The following is a 9685-nucleotide window of genomic DNA, read 5'->3' as shown; positions in this document are numbered from 1 at the left end:
GGCGGAGCTTTGTACCTTGTTCAGACCATAGACAACTTATAAGTAGACGCAGCATTGACTGCTGTGACGCGAGAAATTGGGCCGCCATCTTGAAGTGGTGATGAGGAGCCGGCGAGCAGCCTCAACTGACAGTTGACAGGTAGAAAACAAAGTTTTCCTGCTCAAATAAGCGGACTGTTGAAAATAGGAATCTGGGGATTACTTTTCACAAGTAAGATTTAACATTAACGTACTATTGGTTGTATTTTGTGAAAAGAATATTACCACAGAGTTGAGGAGGAGCAAAGATCTTCAATAGTACAGAAATCGTAGCCACTAGCAAACAAGAGTATGACCATAATAGAATTGCTTGTCAATTAAATTAATTACATTTAAAAATGTCATACTTGAATATCATAAAGTTGAAATAAATGATGAAGATAAAGATTGTAAAAGCCAACAGGGGTATAAGTTAGGACCACAGTCCAGATTGTGTAGGGGGGTTAGGGTACATATAAATACATAAAAAATACATATAAAACAATCACTGTAAACATGATCATTTAAGGGAAGAATGTAATACAAAATATCAATGCAAAGTGTTAAGACAGAATAAACTCTGATACAGTCTATAGGTCCTTAAGATATATAGATATCTAATGTATTCATACATTGTTTATGTAGCATGTATATATAACCTAATCATATTGTTTCTTCAATTTATAAAAATAGCTGACCGTTTTTTCCCCCTTCTCTGGGATTATATTCCCAGTTATGATCTGGGACGTCTGGTCACTTATAGCATATAAGAATATTATATTACTGTTAAGCAAACTATGAATAATAAAACATGTGTCCTTTATTATAGCTACACGTATGACAAAAAAAAAAGCGTGTGAAAATCAGTGGTATTCAGTGAGGTAAAATGAATTAAATGCGCTGACAGTTCATTGCTCCTGCCAAATGAATTGCACTGAGTGGAGCGGATCACCACTCCAAGATGGCGGCCCCGCGTCTCGTCAGCGCCAGTAGGCAGTAGCGCTCCATGCTGCGCACCCTTAGAAGATGTCTATGGTGACCACGCCCCCCGCTCCCCGGGAGCTCATTTGATTGGTCGCTGCAGTCTCTCGCTTGTGCTTTGAGTACTGAAGGAAACACAACTCTACTTTTATTCATAGATTACGTGCATTACTTGCAAAAAATTGCAAAATGGCCGAAATCTGTACTTTTTCCTAACAGCGATCTCCATGATGAAAGAAAGAAAACAATCTTAAGAGAATGTCTAACGTTAGATGACTATATTGTTTAACCGAAAGCCTGGGAATAATGTGCATCTTTCTTACTAAATGTTATTCATTGTTTCCATTTTGACAGAAAAATAAATTTGTATATATATATATATATATATATATATATATATATATATATATATATATATATATATATATATATATATATATATTATATATATATATATATATATATATACACACAAATATTCAATTGTTATTGGTGTGAATCTTTGGGCACCTCGCCATTCGATTCCGATTCTTGGGTGGGTATTTGATTCATAGTCGATACTCGATTCAAACTGATTTTTGCAATGTATTATTTGGTATAATAACAACACCTTAACAAAACAGCTTACAGGTTACAAAACCTCGTTTTGGTTGCTAACGTGCACCAAGTAAGCATAGAGATGGCCTAAAAAAATGTTTAAAAATAAAATCAAATAAATCTGTCAAAAAAAACATTAGATTTTTGAAAATTACAACAAAAAAAAATCGGGATTCAAATGTGATTAAAAAAAATATTTTTTAGCACCCTTAATTATTATATACCGTATGATGGTTTGTAAAAATAACAATAAATACTTTTTTAAAAATATTTTTTTAATTTTATAAACCTTTATTTATAAATTGCAACATCTACAAACAATTGAGAACTAATAATAATAATTAAAAATAAGTACAAAACAGCGCCAGGGGCTTGCAAACTTAATAAAGTAACTAAAATAGAATGATATATATATATATATATATATATATATATATATATATATATATATATATATATATATATATATATATATATATATATTAGGGCTGTGAATCTTTGGGTGTCCCACGATTCGATTCAATATTGATTCTTGGTGTCACGATTCGATTATAAATCGATTTTTTCGATTCAACACGATTCTCGATTCAAAAACGATATTTTTCCGATTCAAAACAATTCTCTATTCATTCAATACATAGGATTTCAGCAGGATCTATCAATCAATCAATCAATCAATCAATCAATCAATCAATCAATGTTTATTTATATAGCCCTAAATCACAAGTGTCTCAAAGGGCTGACATGCAAGCAGAGTAGTAGATGTTTGTAAAAAGCTTTTATAATTGTAAAGGACAATGTTTTATCAACTGATTGCAATAATGTAAATTTGTTTTAACTATTAAATGAACCAAAAATATGACTTATTTTATCTTTGTGAAAATATTGGACACAGTGTGTTGTCAACCTTATGAGATGCAATGCAAGTGTAAGCCACTGTCACACTATTGTTCTTTTTTATTATTTTTATAAATGTCTAATGATAATGCCAATAAGGGATTTTTAATCACTGCTATGTTGAAATTGTTACTAGTATTGATACTGTTGTTGATAATATTGTTTTGTTGGATTGATTAATAAAAAAATAAAATGAAAAAAAATTTTAAAAATAGATTTTTGAAAAATGAGAATCGATACTGAATCGTACAACGTGAGAATGGCGATTTGAATTCGAATCGATTTTTTCCCACACCCCTAATACATATATATATATATATATATATATATATATATATATATATATATATATATATATATATATATATATATATATATATATATATATAAAACAAAGTGCAAAGCCATATAGGCTCACACAAGTTCAGTAAATATAAATACTCAAATATCTCCTTGACTTACCATTTCAAAGCAAGTTATCCATCAATTTGTACGTACACAAATCAAATAACTAAATGCACAGGCAATAATATAATTATACTTTTATATTCTTACATTCACTGTGACAAGCGGCCCTCTGAGGGCAGCCATGATTGCCATGTGGCCCTCCATGAAAACAAGTTCCACACACCTTTATTAGAGCATGCAGCTGGCAATCACAATTGAATGGTATTTAAGTGTTAATTTAATGGTCTAAACTACCCCTAAAAGTGGATGTTCCTGCTTCCTGGCTGCTGGCAGTGTGCACATTTGTCATGATGACAAGTGTCAACTTTTCATCACATCTTTACCTTCAGAAAGCCAAAAAGCTGTGAAAACGATGATGCTGTGTTCCAAATTTTAATTATATATACTATGCATTCTATTATATATATTATGCATTATATTTTAGTTACTTTATTGAGTTTACAACACCCTGGTGCTGATTTGTACTGTTTTTGTACTTATTTTGATTAGTATTATTTCTCGATTGTTTGTAAATGTTGCAGTTTATAAATAAAGGTTTATAAAATTCACAAAACAATAAATACATTAATACAAAAAAGAAATACAAATCTTTACCTTCAGCATGCTTCCTTCATTCAGCAGGTGTCATAATGAACAAGACAGACATTCATTTCCCCTCAGCGACCCATGGGGGCAAAAGTGGCGCACTGCATGAAAAATCAGCGTAGAAGAAGAAGAAGAGACTTTGCAGCGACCAATCAAATGCTAGGGTTTCTGAACTCGCGACGGCATGTCTTTTTTTTCTTCTTCTTTCATTTATTTATTTATTTTTTAATTTTATAAACTTTTATTTATAAATTGAAACATTTACAAACAATTGAGAAATTATAATAATCAAAATAAGTACACTCCTCTCTGAGCTGCCACCTTACCGTGGTAGAGGAGTTTGCGTGTCCCAGTGATCCTAGGAGCTATGTTGTCCGGGGGCTTTATGCCCCCTGGTAGGGTCTACCAAGACAAACTGGTCCTAGGTGAGGGATCAGACAAAGAGCAGCTCGAAGACCTCAATGAAAAATAAAACCTATGGACCCAGATTTCCCTCGCCCGGACGCGGGTCACCGGGGCCCCCCTCTGGAGCCAGGCCCGGAGGTGGGGCACGATGGCGAGCGCCTGGTGGCCGGGCCTGTCCCCATGGGGCCCGGCCGGGCATAGCCCGAAGAGGCAACGTGGGTTCCCCCTCCAATGGGCTCACCACCCATAGCAGGAGTCATAGAGGTCGGGTGCGATGTGAGCTGGGCGGCAGCCGGAGGCAGGGCACTTGGCGGTCCGATCCTCGGCTACAGAAGCTAGTTCTTGGGACGTGGAACGTCACCTCGCTGGGGGGGGAAGGAGCCTGAGCTAGTGCGCGAGGTGGAGAAGTTCCGACTAGACATAGTCGGACTCACTTCGACGCACAGCAAGGGCCCTGGAACCAGTTCTCTCGAGAGGGGCTGGACTCTCTTCTACTCTGGCGTTACGGGCTGGGGTGGCAATTCTTGTTGCCCCCCGGCTGCATGTTGGAGTTCAACCCGGATGACGAGAGGGTAACTTCCCTCCGCCTTCGGGTGGGGGAACGGGTCCTGACTGCGGTTTGTGCTTACGCGCCAAACCGCAGCTCAGAGTACCCACCCTTTTTGGATTCACTCGAGGGAGTACTTGAGAGTGCTCCCCCGGGTGATTCCCTCGTTCTACTGGGGGACTTCAATGCTCATGTTGGCAGCGACAGTGAAACCTGGAGAGGCGTGATTGGGAAGAATGGTTGCCCGGATCTGAACCCGAGCGGTGTTTTGTTATTGGACTTTTGTGCCCGTCACAGATTGTCCATAACGAACACCATGTTCAAACATAAGGGTGTCCATATGTGCACTTGGCACCAGGACACCCTAGGCCGCAGTTCCATGATCGACTTTGTAGTTGTGTCGTCGGATTTGCGGCCTCATGTTTTGGACACTCGGGTGAAGAGAGGGGCGTAGCTTTCTACCGATCACCACCTGGTGGTGAGTTGGCTGCGATGGTGGGGGAGGATGCCGGACAGACCTGGCAGGCCCAAACACATTGTGAGGGTTTGCTGGGAACGTCTGGCAGAGTCTCCTGTCAGAGAGAGTTTCAATTCCCACCTCCGGAAGAACTTTGAACATGTCACGAGGGAGGTGCTGGACATTGAGTCCGAATGGACCATGTTCCGCACCTCTATTGTCGAGGCGGCTGATTGGAGCTGTGGCCGCAAGGTAGTTGGTGCCTGTCGTGGCGGTAATCCTAGAACCCGTTGGTGGACACCGGCGGTGAGGGATGCCGTCAAGCTGAAGAAGGAGTCCTATCGGGTTCTTTTGGCTCATAGGACTCCTGAGGCAGCGGACAGGCACCGACAGGCCAAGCGGTGTGCGGCTTCGGCGGTCGCGGAGGCAAAAACTCGGACATGGGAGGAGTTCGGGGAAGCCATGGAAAACGACTTCCGGACGGCTTCGAAGCGATTCTGGACCACCATCCGCCGCCTCAGGAAGGGGAAGCAGTGCACTATCAACACCGTGTATGGTGAGGATGGTGTTCTGCTGACCTCGACTGCGGATGTTGTGGATCGGTGGAGGGAATACTTCGAAGACCTCCTCAATCCCACCAACACGTCTTCCTATGAGGAAGCAGTGCCTGGGGAATCTGTGGTGGGCGCTCCTATTTCTGGGGATGAGGTTGCTGAGGTAGTTAAAAAGCTCCTCAGTGGCAAGGCCCCGGGGGTGGATGAGATCCACCCAGAGTTCCTTAAGGCTCTGGATGCTGTGGGGCTGTCTTGGTTGACAAGACTCTGCAGCATCGCGTGGACATCGGGGGCGGTACCTCTGGATTGGCAGACCGGGGTGGTGGTTCCTCTCTTTAAGAAGGGGAACCGGAGGGTGTGTTCTAACTATCGTGGGATCACACTCCTCAGCCTTCCCGGTAAGGTCTATTCAGGTGTGCTGGAGAGGAGGCTACGCCGGATAGTCGAACCTCGGATTCAGGAGGAACAGTGTGGTTTTCGTCCTGGTCGTGGAACTGTGGACCAGCTCTATACTCTCGGCAGGGTCCTTGAGGGTGCATGGGAGTTTGCCCAACCAGTCTACATGTGTTTTGTGGACTTGGAGAAGGCATTCGACCGTGTCCCTCGGGAAGTCCTGTGGGGAGTGCTCAGAGAGTATGGGGTATCGGACTGTCTGATTGTGGCGGTCCGCTCCCTGTATGATCAGTGCCAGAGTTTGGTCCGCATTGCCGGCAGTAAGTCGGACACGTTTCCAGTGAGGGTTGGACTCCGCCAAGGCTGCCCTTTGTCACCCATTCTGTTCATAACTTTTATGGACAGAATTTCTAGGCGCAGTCAAGGCGTTGAGGGGATCTGGTTTGGTGGCTGCAGGATTAGGTCTCTGCTTTTTGCAGATGATGTGGTCCTGATGGCTTCATCTGGCCAGGATCTTCAGCTCTCGCTGGATCAGTTCGCAGCTGAGTGTGAAGCGACTGGGATGAGAATCAGCACCTCCAAGTCCGAATCCATGGTTCTCGCCCGGAAAAGGGTGGAGTGCCATCTCCGGGTTGCGGAGGAGACCCTGCCCCAAGTGGAGGAGTTCAAGTACCTGGGAGTCTTGTTCACGAGTGAGGGAAGAGTGGATCGTGAGATCGACAAGCGGATCGGTGCGGCGTCTTCAGTAATGCGGACGCTGTATCGATCCGTTGTGGTGAAGAAGGAGCTGAGCCGGAAGGCAAAGCTCTCAATTTACCGGTCGATCTACGTTCCCATCCTCACCTATGGTCATGAGCTTTGGGTTATGACCGAAAGGACAAGATCACGGGTACAAGCGGCCGAAATGAGTTTCCTCCGCCGCGTGGCGGGGCTCTCCCTTAGAGATAGGGTGAGAAGCTCTGCCATCCGGGGGGAGCTCAAAGTAAAGCCGCTGCTCCTCCACATCGAGAGGAGCCAGATGAGGTGGTTCGGGCATCTGGTCAGGATGCCACCCGAACGCCTCCCTAGGGAGGTGTTTAGGGCACGTCCGACCGGTAGGAGGCCACGAGGAAGACCCAGGACACGTTGGGAAGACTATGTCTCCCGGCTGGCCTGGGAACGCCTCGGGATCCCCCGGGAGGAGCTGGACGAAGTGGCTGGGGAGAGAGAAGTCTGGGCTTCCCTGCTTAAGCTGCTGCCCCCGCGACCCGACCTCGGATAAGCGGAAGAAGATGGATGGATGGAAAATAAGTACAAAAACAGTACAAAACAGCGCCAGGGGGGCGACGGCATGTCTAAACAGCAGACGCAGATAGACGACGTCACTACCGGAAAAAGACAGGACTTCAAAATAAAATGACAAATGCTACCAAAACGAAGTATTTGCTTTTAAAAAAAAAAATTAATAATATTAATAGAGAAATAAAATAAAACATAAGGGAATTTTGGTGGAATGCAAACTGTGGAATTCCGATTTTTTTTTCCCGACCCTGGCCTCTTTCGTATGTGGAGATAAATCGGATAATGTGGCGATGAGTCCTCAATGTGGACGCTCAGGTCGCGTTCATCCGACCAGAACGTCATCAAAAAGAGGTAAGCGTCATCATTAATCTCCAAAAACAGACAGTGGTTAAATAAATAGTCGACAACTGTGCAGAAAACAGGTGAAAATAATGTTCTAGGAACTCACGTGAAAGTTCCACCACTCCTGTCGACTGCTCGCCCACACACATCCGAGCAAAATAAGCCGTAAAAACTGCCAAAATATTTATCCTCTCCTTTCTTTCTTCATCTTCTACGCCAAGAGTGTCACATGTACGGCCCGCGAACAGATTTTATTCGGCCCGTGAGATGAGTTTGCTGAATATAAAACATTAGCTGAGCATTTTGAATGAAAAAAAGTGCTGTTCTAAATGTGTCCACTGGGTGTCGCAACAATGCTTTGTATCCGCGCATGACCTCAGAGGGGGCGGAAGCTATGTGCCGTGTTAAACACTTCCGTGTTTGGAAACAACCTACTTACTTCCCCTAATAAATGCTTTCGATAGTTTTTGTACTTATTTTGAATATTATTATTTCTCGATTGTTTTTAAATGTTGCAGTTTATAAATAAAGGTTTATAAAATTCAAAACTAAAAAAATGCTTTTGATAACCATTTCACATTGTACTTAAGACTGGGGACACATTTCCTGGGCGCACATAAAATATTCTCCTTCTAACTTCATGTGTGATACAGGAAATGAGTCCAAATTCACAAGTTTTGTTGTAGATAATGCTACATAATGTACAGAATAAACCACACCATACATCAGTTAAGGAAAACAAGTAAATCACATTAATAAAATCTTGTCATTTGATAAATATATTATTACTAATTTCATCTTCTGATAGATTACACCAGTGTTGATCAACCACTGTGCCGCGGCACACTAGTGTGCCGTGAGATACAGTCTGGTGTGCCGTGGGAGATTATGTAATTTTGCCTATTTGGTTACAAATATTTTTTGCAAAGCAGTAATTATAGTCTGCAAATGATGTGTTGTTGTTGAGTGTCGGTGCTGTCTAGAGCTTGGCAGAGTAACCGTGTAATACGCTTCCATATCAGTAGGTGGCAGCCGGTAGCTAATTGCTTTGTAGATGTGGGAAACAGCGGCAGGCAGTGTGCAGGTAAAAAGGTGTCTAATGCTTAAACCAAAAATAAACAAAAGGTGAGTGAGTAAGAAAAGGCATTGAAGCTTAGGGAAGGCTATGCAGAACCAAACTAAAACTGAACTGGCAACAAAGTAAACAAAAACAGAATGCTGGACGACAGCAAAGACTTACTGCTGAGCAAAGACGGCGTCCACAAAGTACATCGGAACATGACATGACAATCAACAATGTCCCCACAAAGAAGGATAAAAAACAACTGAAATAATCTTGATTGCTAAAACAAAGTAGATGTGGGAAATATCGTTTAAAGGAGGACATGAAACTGCTGCAGGAAAATACCAAACAAAGAGAAAAAGCCACCAAAATAGGAGCGCAAGACAAGAAGTAAAACACTACACACAGGAAAACAGCAAAAAAGTCCAAATAAGTCAGGGTGTGATGTGACAGGTGGTGACAGTACACCTACTTTGAGACAAGAGCTATAGTGATGCATGCTTAGATATGGTTTAAAGTCATATCCAACAATTGCGACAACGACTTTTTACTGTCAACTGAGTTTCGTTATTGAATGATTTCTGCTGGTGGTGTGCCTCCGCATTTTTTCAACGCAAAAAATGTGCCTTGGCTCAAAAAAGGTTGGGAAGCGACATGAAGGCGTCAGTTTCTTTCTTCTATTGTAATCCACAGGACAATTTTGTCTTGACCCGAGATTTACAAAGCGTAGAGGAAGCAGGGCCTGACTCCCCTCCAGGCACCTTTTCTTTGAACTGTTTCTACGACCTTTTCTTTGAACTGTTTTGTAACAAAGGCGATGGCTGTTTACGACCCCCCTCCCTTAGAAACAGCTGTTGCCACGTAATCGGGGAAAGTCCAAAATAAAAGAGGAGGCGTACAATCTTTCGTCAGAGCGTGGTGGAACAGGGTACAGGTGTACGCGCTCTCCTCATTGAGCCAAATTTAATTCTGTCTCTGTTTAATTCCTTGCTTCTTGTCTTGTTTAATAGATGTCATCAGTGTTTGAACCTTACGACAATTCACCCACGAGCATGCTCATAAAATGAAACAAAAACACATACGACATTGTTGCATCG

Source organism: Entelurus aequoreus, linkage group LG16 (assembly GCF_033978785.1).
Source record: "Entelurus aequoreus isolate RoL-2023_Sb linkage group LG16, RoL_Eaeq_v1.1, whole genome shotgun sequence".
Lineage (NCBI taxonomy): Eukaryota > Metazoa > Chordata > Actinopteri > Syngnathiformes > Syngnathidae > Entelurus > Entelurus aequoreus.
The sequence above is the reverse complement of the archived record's forward strand: the minus strand, read 5'-3'. Positions refer to the sequence as shown.